Source organism: Ochotona curzoniae, unplaced genomic scaffold (assembly GCF_017591425.1).
Source record: "Ochotona curzoniae isolate NIBS_2020 unplaced genomic scaffold, NIBS_Ocur_1.0 scaffold_1852, whole genome shotgun sequence".
Lineage (NCBI taxonomy): Eukaryota > Metazoa > Chordata > Mammalia > Lagomorpha > Ochotonidae > Ochotona > Ochotona curzoniae.
The window spans coordinates 20,122,308-20,137,923 of NW_024467087.1; the positions used below are offsets into that span (position 1 = coordinate 20,122,308).

Sequence of the window (15,616 nt, forward strand, 5' to 3'; positions counted from 1 at the left end):
TGGACGTTCTAGCCATTATTAGAACATAGTTTTGTTTCATGTGCATTTCCACTCTCTCTTCTCCATCATTATTTCTTGGATTTAAAAGATAAGTTTATTTTTTCATTTTTATAAATTTATTATTTCAGCCTTAAAACTTTTATTTTATCAACAATTTATTATAGAATATATGTTTTGTTTTATTAAGAATTTTACCACATATACTTTTTGTGTTGATATCATGCATGTATATATATATATATGTATATATATATATGCACTAGTTTTTCTTGAAATCAGGGATATTAATATGACAAATGAGAGATTTATAATAATGATTTTAATGTAAGGAAAGAAGAATATATTGTCATGTACATAGTGTATTTCAGTGAAGCAGTATTAATATCACATGACTTCTCTTTCATGTTATTTTGAAGCAACTCTAAGCCACAGCAGTATTTCATCTGGAACCATTTTACTGTGTAGAAGCCACTGGCAAGAGCTGCCCCACACAACTTTGTTATGATAATCCTTATTCCCCATCTGGGTCTCCACACAGCAAGCCAGTCTTCCCATCAGGACAGCAACAAGATAGCAATCAGCTGCCACTGACTGTCATAGCTAATATGGAGGAAGTAATGTTCAGGTCTTCAGTGGCCTCTGGGGATAGATAATTCCAGAAAACATGAAAAAATGAAGCATTTTAAAAACTTCAAATACAAGGTGTCATAAAGGTTTTGCTAATGAGGTAGCCATAGAACTTTCTTTTTTCAAAAGGGAATTGAATTTAGAGGAGACTGTGTTTATCTTTCAGTGGGTTGTAATGCCTTTATGATGTCTAAATTTCATTTACATTTTAAAGCCAAGGAATAGAAGTTCACACTCTGACTTTTGCCTTTTACCCATTTTTCTTAATATTGTAAAGAACAAGTGACTAATTCAGTTAGTGAATTCAGCTGGAATAGGGGTCAGCAAAGTTTTCACAGTGAGTATGAGGGGTCTTCAAAAAGCTAATGGAGATGAGTATTATGAAAAAGACCTGTTTATGTATTTCAACATTTTTGTGCCAAAGAAAACTTAGTTTTAATTCTTATTTTTCCTGAATTTTTGAAGCATTCTCATATTCTTGGTTTTGTGGCCTGTACGATTTGTGTCACAATTACTTAGCAATGCTAAAACTTCCATGGAAAATGTGTAGATAAATGGATGTGCCTTTGTTTAAATACAGTTCTTTTTTTAATTTTAGTTGATGTTTATGTAGTTGATCAGGGTAGGAAGGATCTAGGGTTAGAGAGAAGTGGGAGTGATCAATGCTTTCAAGCTTTCTATTTCTTCTTCCCATTTTGGGGGGGAGGGGAGCGATAAGGGGATAGGCCATGCCCAGCCTCCCAGCCATCCCAGTACCCAAGGATGGGTAAAGGCCACTCAATATCAACCCAGGGTCACAATGTGACTCATGCTCCGAAAGTTCTGCCCAGGTGGATGTGATAGTTTTGAAATGCTGTGGTTCTCACCCATCTATGGGTGATGAATTCCATCCAATGTCCGTTGACTGACACCATCAATGTTATAATCTCCAATTGCCCAGATATTTGCTGTCATCATTTGGCTGGAGTAGTTGTCCATATGTTCTATTCTCCATTCTCTGCTTTGGTACCATATGTCCTCCAATGAGCTAGCATGTCCTCCGTGTAACAGCATGGTCTGCTGTCCAGCACTCCATCCTCTATGCTGTAGAGAACCAATTCTCCTAGGTGGGCTCATGGACCTGAGTCAGGTGACCTGGGCCATGCTGGATCCCCTACCCTGGGGCTTACAGACCAGGCCCCCACCCTGCAGACAGGCTTGGTGACCTGCGCCAGGAGACCCAAACCCCTCCAGGATCCCCACCACTGGGGTTCACAGATCCAGCACCCACCATGCAGATGGCCCCAGGCCCCAGGCCCTGAGACCTGGTACCCACTGGATTCCCCCATCCATAGGGCTCATAGATCCAGCACCCACCATGCAGGCAGACACAAGGCCCCAGGCCATGTGACTCAGGTCCTGCCCCACCCCTACGGCTCACAGACCTGACCCACCACCTCCAGACTGACATGGCTCATCTTCCTTGGCATCCATCAGAGGGTAATTCAGCCTAGTTTGATCCATCCTGTCCCCAGTTTCAGCTTGTGCTGGTTGGTTCTGCAGCCCAACCTTTCCCAGGCAGCCCCTAGTCTCAGCTTGAGTGTAACTTGCTAGTGATGCGGCCCGACTTGTCCGCTCCTGCACCTCATCCTGTTTATTGGATCTGCCAGTGGATGTTATGAACTGGCTTGGCCTGGCTTACCCCCTGACCTGACCCACATGTATGCCAGTGGGTACTGTATCCTGGTCTGGTTTGGCTTGTTCCTTGCCTTGGTTTTTATCTGCAGGGACTGCAACAAACTCTCTTATCCAGTCTCCTTCCAGTGGAATATCTTGTGCACACAGGTGGGTCCCTGGCCCAGGTTAACTTTGTCCTCCTGTTGTCCTGGCAGGGATGGTGTCCTTGCCCAATCGGCCCATATCCTTTCTGGTTCTTACTGTTGTAGCCCATCCACACCTGGTCCATACCCAGGCACAGCTCTCACATGGTTCAGTGGGAGCCGAGACCTGGCCCAGCCCACCGTGACTCTCATAAGTACTAGTGGGTGCTAGAGTCTAGCCCAGCCCAGCTCTTCCCAGACTTAGGCCCCACCCATGCTGAGGGAGATTGCAGCCATGTTCAGCCCAGAACAGTGCATCAGTTCTGGCCTTGGGACCCTGCTCTGATGTGGGAAACCCCAAGGAGGATCCTGGCTCTTGGCTTCGGATCAGCTCAGCTCTGCTTGTTAAGGCCATTTTGGGACCGAGCCAGCTGATGAAAGACCTCTCTGTATCTCTTTCTGCAAAATATGTCTTTCAAGTAAGAATAAATTAAATTCTTAAAAAAAAATTGATGGCTCTAATTTGTTACAATCAATATTAGCCTGCTCTCTAAAAAATGTAAAGAAATGTAGGCAATACAAAATTCGCTTTTATGCCTATTTCTGCGATTCTTTGAGATGTTTGCCTATAACAAAACATTTTTTCTCAACTTAAAGTTTAGAAAATAGAGCAAATTAGCTTTAATTAATTTTGACAACCATGATAACATGCTTGTTATGATTATATAAATGAGATTTTTGTGGCTTACATATCTATTGCATCTCATGTTTAAACAATGATCAGACATTGGATTAGAAGTAGGCTGATTAGATGAATGACATTAAATGCAAAATTATATTATACTGGGTGCATTTGAATTTTACACAAAGAACAGGCTCAGACTGTGATTATCCTGGTCTCTAATTGCTTTGTCATTCACAGTTTTGAGAAATGGTTTAATCATTTAATGAATTGACAATTTGCTATTGAGTCAACAAAATATGAAATTGCAAGTCTTACTTCTGGAAATCTGAAACTTGGTTGGATTCTTATGCATTGCATTACTTAACAGCATATATATAATTGTTCTAACTTTTTTTTCCTGCTGTCCTTAAGCATTTCCACATGATCTGATAAGTCCTCTGTGGCTCTCTGTAAGCTTTTCATTTTGACAGGATGATGATAGTACATGGCACATTGAGAATGACTGCAATTTCGGTAAAGGGGTATAATGGCTTTAGAGTATGCAAATGTAGAATCCCATTTTGAAAAATCAAACTGATGAATAAATGAAATACATACCCAATTTTGTTTTCCAAATTACCTATTCAATGAGGCCTCTGTCAATCCAGAATGTTTTAGTGTAACGGAATAAAGAGTATTTGAACAATTAAAATAGAGGTGAAAGGAACCTAGGAATTCATTAATTCAGATTTCTGAAAGGCCCACATAGTTAACGAAGTGACAGACAGTAAACTGCAATATGAAAGGGGTTCCCTCCACCCCCATTGTCTTTGCAAATCTGAGTTCTGTGTTTCCAAGTGCTCTGATTTTTCAAGTGATGCCCACCAAATACTGCCTTCTCTAACCATTCTGCTGAGTTCACAGCAGATCCTGGCACTGCCCCTGGCTCTTACAGCTGGTTGGACCAGGGAGAAATGCCTGTCTCTTAAGTGATGCTGCCGAAGTACGGCCTGACAGCTGACCCTAGTGATTCAGCCTTAAAATGAACAGATTTTTTTTTTTCCTGAGGAAGTTTGATTCAGAACAGAAGGGAAATGTTCTAGGTGGTATTAGGGTAGAAAAGAAGAAGATAAAGAGACTGAAAGCTAAGTTGTGTTAATTACAGAGCACTTAGCAGATCACAAGTTTACACAACTGAAGTCCTCAGAGTGGCTGAGACCCTAGGCCCTCCCATCATTAGGATTCCGGAGCAAGATGAAGTGTTTTCAAATGGATCTAGACCCAAGGAGAATGGACACAGACCCAGAAATGTGGCTGTGCAGAGTTGGGATTAACTGGAGGTACTTTTGCTTTTCTTGCACAGCTGCCATAGGAATTAACTAGAACATTTGAAAGTGCATTTATCCGTTCTTGATGCACAGCAGACTCATGCTCCCTCCCTGGCTCCCTTCTCTGGTTTTCACACCACTCATGTATTTACACTAGTGTTGGCCTTAACCAAGAGCAGATGCCAGCTCCATGATTCAGACAGATCCATTGTGGGTAAAAAAAATTTTTTTTTTCTTTCATAAGGGCTACTTTCTATAATCCCTATTTTTCTGGACTCAGATATTGAGGGAATTAGAGGATTCTAGACCTGACTCTGGCTGTGTGCATCCATTTTTATTCAGTGTAAAAACACTCTAGGTGTTTTAAGTAGCAAGAAATTTAATAAGGAAGGAAACTGTAAAAGAATCTTTGGAATTGTTGGAAGAATTCACTCTAGTCTAGGCTGGAAGGAATGGCTCCCAGAAACTTCCAGAGGTAGCACACCAGTTAGCTATCAACTCTAGTGCATCATGGGAACAGAACCGTGGCTGTGGACCCAGGAACAATGACTGGCATCCGGGAATGCTGCTCCAACTTGACACACTGGAAACTGGACCCCAGTGCACTGCTGCAGGTAGTTTTCATGTCTTTATGGTTTCAGCTGGCATAGTAAAAGAGTGCTAAAGGACTGGGTGAAGAGTGGGGATGCGGCTTGGTTTTATTTCTGTCTTCTCAGTCTTAGCTAAGTTCACATAATGGGTAGAAGCTACTTTTTTTTTTTAATTGATTCCAGCTACAACTCCAGCTGTACACATTTGTGAAATGTAGTTTCCAGTTTTTTGGTTTTTGCAGCACAGAAGCCACTCTGGAAAGAAATGAGGATAAAGGATGAGTGAACCAGCCATTCCATCTCTATAACACTGTCTTCAGTGGACTCCGTGTTTGTGTCCCCTAACACTCCTGTGTTGGATGCTAACCGTCAATGTGATAGCATTCTCAGCTGAGGGCATTCAGGAGGTGATGAGGTCATGGAGGTTTGGGGCCATTATAAGAAGCTGGAGAGCTAGCTTGCTCTCCTTCTGCCATGGAAAGATACAGTAGCAAGATAGCCATCTGCCTAGGAGAAAGCTGGATTCACCAGACACCACATCTGCTAGTGCCTTCATCTTAAACTTCATGACCTCCAGATTTCAGGAAGTACATTTTTGTTTAAGTTACTCAATTCTATGACGTTGCTATAACAGTCCAAACTAAGACATTCCCCTTCCAGATTTGTTAGTGAAGGCTCTTAAGCTCCCCTTGTGAACCTGTCACCTGATACCCTCTGAATTGTAGTCTCTAAAACCTCATGGTGATGTTAAGTCTGATAAAGCACCTGACATCTTGTGCCTGCTTTTACCAGCCTTCAGTTCTCAAACAGAGGCAGGTCCCCATGTAGCTCCAATACATTCCGCAGGGTTGAGAGAGGGTAGGGTAGGAATAAGGTTAGATCTTCTGGGCACAATATACTTAACAGATCTTTACTTTCGTGTGTTTTGAGATAGTAGACACTAACTGAAAAAAATATATTGCTTTTTGTTAACTTTGCAATATTTTGACCTTGAGTTTTATGTGAAGTTTTTGGACCGCTTGTACAGCTTTTGGGAAATGGTTCTGGATTTGACTTTTTGCTGCTGTATTCTGGGGCTTATGCAATGGCTGTTGGTTCACTGAAAGGAGGTGAGACTTGTTGTTGTCCCTAGACTTGGGCTCATTACCTCTGGCTAGGTCTTAGTGGACATCCACATCCCCCTAAGGATGAAAGGGTTGGAATGAATATGCAATAGCCAGGGTCCTAGCAAGAAGTAATTGTTATAATCTGAGTAGTTTGAGAAGACTTAGTAAAAATGTCAGCAGGCTTAGGGAATCACCAAGGGACACTATAGTACATATTATTGACTAGCAATGCAGTTACTACATAGGATACACTGAAGAGCTGCTTGAGGAAGCTTTAACTATTTACCAGAATGTGAGGATGAAATGGCCATCTGAAAAGGGCTTCTACACAGCAGATGTGGCCTCCCGTTGCCCCCAAAAAGAAGCAGCTGGACAAATACTCTTTTACTACCCTCCAAATTCCTACTGGCACATCCTGTTGGCTAAACTCAAGCATAAGGCACAAGACAAGGAAATTCATTGATTAGTCCAACCTGGCTAGGCTTCTTGCAACACAAAACTTGGTGGAGAAGGTTAATAATTGATATAGAAGGCAGATGGAATACATTCAGTCTGGACACAAGAGTGGCCACTGTCTGGCTGGGCCTTGTAAGTGTCACAGCCCTAGAGCCTCGGCCTTGACTTTGGCGTTGAATCTGCATTTTTAAGAGGGCTTAAAGTGCAAGGCATTACATTTATACTTACACAGATGAAGATGTGAGTATGTAGGGGCTGTGTGTGGTGCTGCAGTCTGGTTTGTTCTTTGTGTTCAGAGTTTGGTCTCCAGTGTAGTGATGAGAGGTGGTGGGACCTTGGGAACACGGGCCTATTCCAAGGAAATTAGGCTGTGTACTGACATCTCCCATGGAAGAAATTAAGATAATTCTATGGGGATACTGTGTAGTTCTCAAGAGAGGGTTGCTATGAAAGAACAAGACTGGGCATTTCCTGCTCTCCCTCTAGCTTCCTGTCTTGCCGTGTGATCATTCTTATGTGTTTCTATCATGATACCATCCATCACCTGACCTTCAAGGGAGTCCTCATCTGAGACAGTCTGATGCTGACATGTGCCCTTGAACTTGCTGAAATGTGAACTAAAAAACTCTTTAAAAAGTAATAAACCTCAGGCATTTAGTTCAGGAATGAACTGACACCATAGGTATACACTTTTTTAAAAATTTTATTTATTCTTACTGCAAAGTCAGATATACAGAGGAGGAGAGACAGGAAGATCCCCTGTCCTCTGATTCACACCCCAAGCAACTGCAATGGCTGGGACTCAGCCGATCTGAAGCCAGGAGCCAGGTCTTCTTCCAGGTCTCCCACGCAGGTGCAGGGTCCTTACGCTGTCCTGGTCTGCTTTTCCAGGCAACAAGCAGGGAGCTGGATGGGAAGCGGGGCTGCCGGGATTAGAACTGTTGTCCATATGGGATCCTGGTGTGTGTAAGGTGAGAACTTTTGCCTCTAGGCTACCACACCTGGGCCAGGTGTACAATTCTAATGTGTCAAATGGCACGTCTTCCGCCTTGTGAAACATCCAACTGATTATGAGTGAGGTAAGATATGTATCAGGGCAATAAAAGACTAGCTAGGGCATCGTCAATCAGGGCTTAGTAATTCAAGGTGGCTTTTTTCTGAGACCAGGTTGGGAAGTTTTCTTGTGGCCAGGAGGCAGCACGCAGCGGTTCTAAGGCAGTCATTATTCCACAAAGCAAATATATTAAATTACATTGGAAATGCTCTGGATACCATTTGGATTACCATGAGAAAAACAGGAAAGTCAAGAGGCTCATGGATGATCAAAGAAGGCAAAAAAGATGATTGGTCTGAAAGGTAAGCTCTACCACTGGCAGCACCATGCTGAGAAAGTACAGATGAGAGAGATGCGTGAAAAGAGAAACACCAAACAAAAGAATGATGAAAAGACTCCCCAGGGAGCAGAGTGACAGTCCCGAGCTAAAGTCCTTTCCCGTATTAGAATCTGAAAGGGAAAGCATGAAAATGGCAGTCCCTCTGCATAAAGTTCATGCCCAGGGAGAAAAGGAAATATTAAAAATTATTCAATCAGGACAAAGAGAAAAGGCATGGAATAGAATAGTTACCGAAGTCTGCTTTGTTGGAGAAAATCACCCAAACATGAAAAATGCATTAGACCAATGGGCTGATGTTTCAAGAAGGCCGGTGTAACACATGCAGAACCAAAAGCCACATTCTGTCTGCCAATACTTGGTGGAAAAAGAATCCATAGTCCCACTATATACAACCTTGGGTGTAATTACCAAAGCTGCTGTCATTGAGGTGAATGTGAGTGAGCCGGGCTTTGTGACAAAAGGAGGCAAGGGGAGATGAGGGACAATATGCCCAGGGTACCAACAATTCTGAAAATGATGGATGCATAAATGCATTCTTACTTGTTTGACAGCAGTTTCTTTTTTCTTCTTCTTTTTCTTTTTAGTACTGAATTACAGACTTTATTTGATAAAGACATCCTTCCAAATGAAATACATAGTGTTGCCAGTCATTCTGTGGCAAGCCTTCTACCAAGTGCACCATGAATATGGGAGACACTTTTTCTAACACCATTTTCCTTATTTGCCATTTATTGCTGCAGTTGTTACAAGGACCAAATGGGCAGCATTCAGTGGATCTGACAGCAGTTTCGTACAAGTAACTTCTGATCATTATAGAATACTGCAAATTAAATGGAAAAACTGTTGTGACCGAGATGTTTCTGAAAACTACCAAATAGCCTTATCAATCTGTAGTCATCAGAACAATTTATTAAGCTGTAAAAAAAAAAAAAACAAAAAGAAACCCACTTCTAAAAAAAATCAAGATAGCATTAAAATTCAAAAGTTAATTTAATCTTTTTTTCCCTGGCAGCATCACTGTAGCAAAATTATACAATAAACTGACAGTCTGACCTCATACTTGGACAGAATAACTTCCAGATCAACCACTACATGTAAATAGCAACAGATCACAGGAAAAACCAGGTAAGTACAACTGAGGAGACATGCTCTGCTACCAAAGAGAAATGAGAATAAAAAAAATACAGATTTGAATACAGAAAAGTCTGCCTTGGAAGAATGGCATAGAGGCAGACACACCACTTGGGGCAACCACATCCTACGCCGGAGTTTGAGTTAGAAGCCCAGTTCCATTGTCAAGTCCAGATCTGGGCTGACGTAAAGCAGATGATAGTTCAAGTGATTGATCCCTGCCGTCCCAGCGGGAGATCTGGATTGAGCTCCTGGCTCTGAACTTTGCCCTAATTCCACCTGAGCTGCTGTGCGCATTTGGGCAGTAGATGGGAAGTAGTAGATGGGAGATGCTCTATGTCTCTGCCTCTGTCTCTTTGCCCATTTGTGTTTTTCCCTCTGTTTATCTTTCTGCCTTTCAAAGAAAAGAATTTATCTTTCAAAATGTTTCACTTTTGATTGACATAGAAATTATAAATATTTATATGACATCATGTGATATTTCTACCAGTGTATAAACTGCATAATGATCAATCAGGGTATAAAACACATACTCCTCATTTAACTTTTCTTTTAAAAATATAATAGTCTTTTATTTTTAAAATTGTTTACATAGTTGAGAGGGATACATGCCCATGTGGAACTCTGATTAGGATGGGGAGGATTGAGGTATGGAGGTGTGAAGATCAGTGGGACAAATGTTTCAGTTCTTTTTTTTTTTAATCTCCTGTGTCCACAGGTGAGGAAGAACAGAGGACTGCTGTTTGCTGACAAAATACATTGGCACTGGGGATGGGGGACAGTCATTTGATGACACCTTAGAGACCTCGATGTGGGGAAGAATGTTCCGAGGGTGCTACTCGAGTGGTTGTGATAGTTCTAAGGTGTTGGCCTTGTTGCACCAGGGTTGGGAAAATTTGGCCAAGGTCTATTGGCTGCCCTAGTCCATCATAGTACATCCACAGACCCAGACACTTGCTGCAAAGCTTGGCCAAGAGATTTGTCCAAGTTCTTCTGCTTTCCATCCTCTGCTAATGCACTCTGCCTCCTCTACTGACCTGCTTGAGCTGTCTCTCATGCCCTCCCCCCATGTGAATCTAGGCTTGCTGTCCACTGTATAGGCATCAGCAGCTAAGGAGACCCAGTCCTGATACATGCACTCCTATGGTGGGCTGTATGATATTTCCCTGTGGCCAGCATCTGAGTGTAGCTATCTAGTTGGGGAGCCCCCAAGAAACTCACCTGGGGTGACCTCAGACTTGACTCTTGTATGCACCAGCCAGTACAGGCTCAGGTTCAGTTTGTCATCTGTAAGAGTGAACACACATGCTGGTGGATGCAGTTGCCTGGTCACTTCCACCCCTCCCCCCCCCAACTCTATCTGCGCTGTGCCCTAGCCAAGTTCAGCCCATGTACCACAGGCCCAGGCTTCACACAGTGGGTGCCACACCTAGTTAGGGCAATCCCCAGGAACCCCAGTCAGGCATATCCTCAGACCTTTTTTTTTGCACATGACAGGCTGTGGTCTAGGCCTGTCCTGCATCCTGTTCAACACTGGTGCATGCCCATGGGTGCTGTGATTTAACTCAACCCAGCCTGTCAATAGACCCTGCCTACACATGCCAAAAGGTGCTGCTGCCTTATCTAGCCTGCCCTGTCCCTAGTCCTGGTTCTTGAGTTCATCAGCGTGAGGTACAGCTTAGTAGGGGAGCATACACTGTTCTCCTACCAGGCCCTCTCCCAGCTTGATATGGCCAGTCCCCAATCCTGGCACTCACAGGTACTGCAGCCTAGCCTGACCAGCCCACATCCATTCCAACCTTTATCCATTCCCTAGTCCCAGGCCTGAACCACCCCATCCTTGCCTCTTGTGCACTCCAGTGGGGACTATGGCCTAGCAGAGGAGTTTCCTAAGTTCTCCTACCAGGCCAGCTTCCAATCCTGGATCTCATGTGTGCTGACAGGTGCTGCAGCCTTGCTTGATAAGGTCTGCCCTGAGTTCTGCCCTTTGCATATGTTGATGCATGTTGCAGCCTGGCCTAGCCCTGGATCCAAGGAGTGTTGATGAGTTTCAACAACTAGCCCAGCTCCTCCCATCACCAACCCCAGTTCTCCATGCAATCCAGCATGTGATGCAATTCCACAGAGGTAAGCCCACAAGTCCCCTACATATCTGCCCCAGATTTGGTTCTCTCACATTCTGGTGGGTCATGTGGCACAGCCTGATATGGCCCAACCCCTGCTCTGGCATTCATGGGCAGGTACTGTGGCCTAGCCCAGCCAGGCATTCACTCCAGCTCTAGCTTTCACATGCACAGGTAGGTAGCAGGTTATGCTACTTGGTCTAGCACAGATCTCCCAAATGGGCAGATGTTGTGGCCTGACCCAGACATGCTGTCTAGTTTTCCCCCTTTAAAACACCCTGTCTCAGCTCCCTCACCTACCTGTGAGTGCAGTGGCTTTGTCAATTGAAGCCTCCAGAAGTCATTTCTCCCTGCCAAACCTGCCTTCAGGTGCTCCCACTAAAATACATCTGCAGACCCCCATTCAAGGGTTGGCTTCACCCCTCTTCCCTCCTGGCCTAAGGGCATGCAGTGTACCTGAGGTATGGGCAGCATAGCCCAGCCTGGCAGCTCCTGCCTTCCCCACGTATGTTTAAGAAAGAAAGAGAAAAAAAAGGAGAATCAAGATGACAGAATAGGGTAAGGACGCATTGAAACAGATGGAGAAACATTAGGGTGAAGCAGAGAGGGCACATTCCAGGAAATGGGAGAGGACAGAACAATAGCAGAGAGGTACCTGGAGACTGACAGACACAGGAAAGTAGTGGACACAATGGTGTGGTGTTGCATTGACCAATACCCCAGCAGCATTCAGCAAGTGGTGATCTGAATTGCACTGGCAGCTGGAACTCCACCAGCAACAAGGTGGAAAGGGACATCTACCAGGAGCTCCAAAGGTGAACCCAGACAAAGAACTGCCCACCCTGCTGGTCTGTTTGATTTGGCTAGGAGCAGAGACAGAGCAGTAGATCCCAGACAAGCAGTGTGGGACTAGGGTGGATTTCACAACCCAGTCTGCCCAGTCTGCCCCCTAGAGCTGTATCAGGGACCATTTTTTTAAACATGCAAGGGCTATGGACAGGAGTGCAAATACACTGAGGTGGAAGTGAACTCATTTGTGGCTCAGTGAACTGCAACAATATGGCATCCTACAGGTTCCACCCAAGATAGGTCCGGGTAGTCCTCAGACCTGACGGCCAGCAGATCAAGAACTCTAGTAGTGCCACATCAGGCACCATTTGGTACAGTGTGGAAAAAGCTTTAAGACTGCAGGGACAACAGTGAGCTGCACATGTGCTGAGCTGGGAGTGAACTCACTGAGCTCAGTGCATAGCACTATATCCACAGGGAAAATTATACTGACTATGGCATCATAAGGGTCAAAATAGGTCTGTGTGGCCCTCAGACCTAACAGCCAACTGATTCTGGCAAGATCAGCACCACCAACAAACTAGTATATAGGATACCATGTGTCCCCCTAATCCTGGTACCTGCTCCAACCAGAGGTAGAAGAAAGGTTGTACAGACAACACTGCAGCCTCAGCACGATATCACAGGAGGTGGAGAGTGATGATCCAGGAGCTGGGGCTACAGAGAACATGGTGGAAGTCTAACATAAGAACCCAGACCTGGAACTCGCTGGAGGGAGTGGCACAAGTGACTGCAAGCAAAGAGCCATGTAGCAATCACAATCAGTAAAATTGAACTGTAGACCTGTGGGTGACACAGCTTAGAAAAAAACTGTCCCAAGGAGAAACTCTGCTAACCAGAAGTACAATGACCAAGAGCAAAAGAAGAGACAAAGGCACAATGAACATTACTGAACACTCCCCTGCAAAGGAGCAAAACCCTCTGCCAACCTCAGAGTTCACTGAGGAAGACATTGAGAAAATGGGGGATACAGAATTCAAAACACTTGTCATAAAAAAAAGCTGGCATTCAAGTGATTTAAGGAATTTGTCATGCTGGAATGAATCAAACGAAAGCTGATATATCAGAAATGCAGAATACAGTGGAGCAAATTAAAAGTACAGTGGAGAGTCTGCAAAATAGAATGAAGGAGGCAGAAGAAAGAATCTCAGCATTGGAAGACATTTCCTGTCACCAGGAAGAAGCAAACAAAAAGCTGGAAGCAGAGCTGGATCAAGCTAAAAAAAAAAAGTATTCAAGAATTGAAAGACACTATTAAAAGGCCAAATGTAAGAGTTATGTGAGTCCAAGAAGGTGCAGAAAGAGAAACTGGTTTTAATAGTGTATTTAAAGAAATAATAAGGGAAATTTTCCTTCATCTAGAGGCACAGAACTGCCAACAGGTTTGACCAAAAGAGATCTTCACCAAGACACATGATAATTAAGCTGTCTTCAATCGAACATTAGGAAAAGATCCTTAAATGTGCACTTGAAAAAAATCAAAGGATATATAAAGGAACGCCAATTAAACTCACAGGAGACCTCTCACAGAAAACTCTACAGACCAGAAGAGAATGGAGCGACATACTCCATATTCTAAAAGCAAAACATTGTCAGCCCAGGATAATGTACATTACAAAGCTTTCCTTTGTCTTTGAAAATGAAATAAAATCTTTCCACAGTAAAGAACAGCTAAAACAATATGCCTCTTCCAAACCTGCCCTACAAAGGATACTTAAAGATGTTCTCTTGACAGAGAAAAGGAATTCTGCCAACCAAACCAAAGGCAAATGCGAAGAACATCCCAGTAAAATAACAACAGAAGATTAAATCAATGAGCAACCCATTGCTAAAATGACAGGACCAAATTACATTCATATTAACACTGAATGTAAATGACTTAAACTCATCAATCATCATGGATTAATAGATTGGATCAAAAAGCAAACCCATCTATTTGTCATCTACAGGAGACATATTTCACCAACAAAGATTAGTGGAAACTATGTTCATGGATTTTTATTTATTTTTTGTTAGTTTCACCTCTTCAGAACACTTTCTTCTGATTAAAATTTTCAATGTCTCCATAGATTATACAGTAACATTATTTTCAAGAAGGTTCTCAATTTTTTTTTTTCATTTTTTCAGTGACACATTAGTCGTTCAGTAGCATGTCAGGGTCCCAAGCACCAGGGCTGTTACTGCTGGTTCCAGGTGTGTAAAATTTATTTCACGTGTTTGGAACGGACATCTGGCTGCTGCTGTGGCTGATCAGGGCCCGGGAACAGTCCTCCACACCGTATGTCCCTTCCATGGAGCTGCTCTCATCTCTTGGTGCGGCTGAACCCTCCAGATACACCTTGTCCGAAGCAGATGGTAGGGGGCACCCTGAGGCTGAAGACCTTTCTGTCACTGGAGGTGGTTGTGGGTGCTGTTGCAGGTGAGCCAACTTCCATGGGGTCCCCTTTGGGCTGCCTGTCATCCCCCCAGGGATCCTGCACTGCCCCCCCCCCCCCCCCCGCCTCCGTGTGGCTGGACCTCGGCTTTGCTTTGCTTTGTCAAACCGGAAATCTGCAGGGTGCAGATGACGTCTCACCTTCCGCTTCCTGCTGGTCCTGAGCTTCTCTCAGTACAGCCGTCCACCAGGCACTGGTACGCGGTCACCCACCATGTCCTGCCTCTCGGACAGGACCTGGAAGAGCGAATCATGCCACTCCACGTGGGCGTCCAGCAGGTGTCCGGAGGGGAAGGCTCGCTGGCAGAGGGCACACACGTGCCGGTGCTGCGTGTGGTAGTGATGATCCTAGTACTCTAGTGTGTCAAACACCTGGCGGCAGCCTGCCACCTGACAGGTGAACTCAGGCACCCTGGGCCTGTCCGGCACCTCCACCACCTGCGTGAGCACTTCCTGGAGGTACGTGTGCCGCTATATGACCCTGTCCTCGAAGAACTCGTGCTCCCGCGGGAGGTACACCTGGCAGGCCACAAAACCGAAGGGCTCGGCCGCTGTCGCCGCCGCGGGGTCCTGCTCGGCCACCCCGGGCCTGCCGGCTAAGCGTCCCTGCAGTGTGGACTGCAGGTGCATCACCGCAGGCCGAAACTGTTTACTATATCTTGACAATAGGATGTTGGAGTCTCTGCATTGTCCATGCAGGCAAAGATGGACAAATGACTGTGTATGAAGAACTATACTATAGTAATGATATAGGGAACTCAGTGAGCGGGGAGGGAACAGAGGTGGGGATAAGGGAAATCCCAGGGCATTTGGAATTATATCATAAAATGATAAAAATACAAAGAAGTAAACTTTAAAAAAATGAAAGTAAAGTCACAGCAATGAGCGGCACAGTGTAGCTGAATCACTGAATTTGTAAAAAAAAAAAAAAAAAAAAGAAAGAAATAGGTAACTATGCTGGCATTCTGGTGTTGTTAACACAAATTTGGCATTAACCAGGCCCCCTACAGCTGGGGAGATTTAACACTATTTTTTACTGATGCAAGAACTCCAAATCATTCCCACGAGTTTTTTGCAGAAGTATATAGCACATTATTATTATCTGAAGTACTTTG

The 15,616-nt window shown here is 44.1% G+C and overlaps 2 pseudogenes; one reads left to right on the forward strand and one right to left on the reverse strand.

The window, feature by feature from the left end:
- The first annotated feature begins 4,963 nt into the window (after nucleotides 1–4,963).
- On the forward strand, nucleotides 4,964–8,512 carry LOC121169482 (annotated as a pseudogene).
- A 5,764-nt stretch (nucleotides 8,513–14,276) lies between these two features.
- On the reverse strand, nucleotides 14,277–15,131 carry LOC121169483 (annotated as a pseudogene).
- Nucleotides 15,132–15,616: the final 485 nt, after the last annotated feature.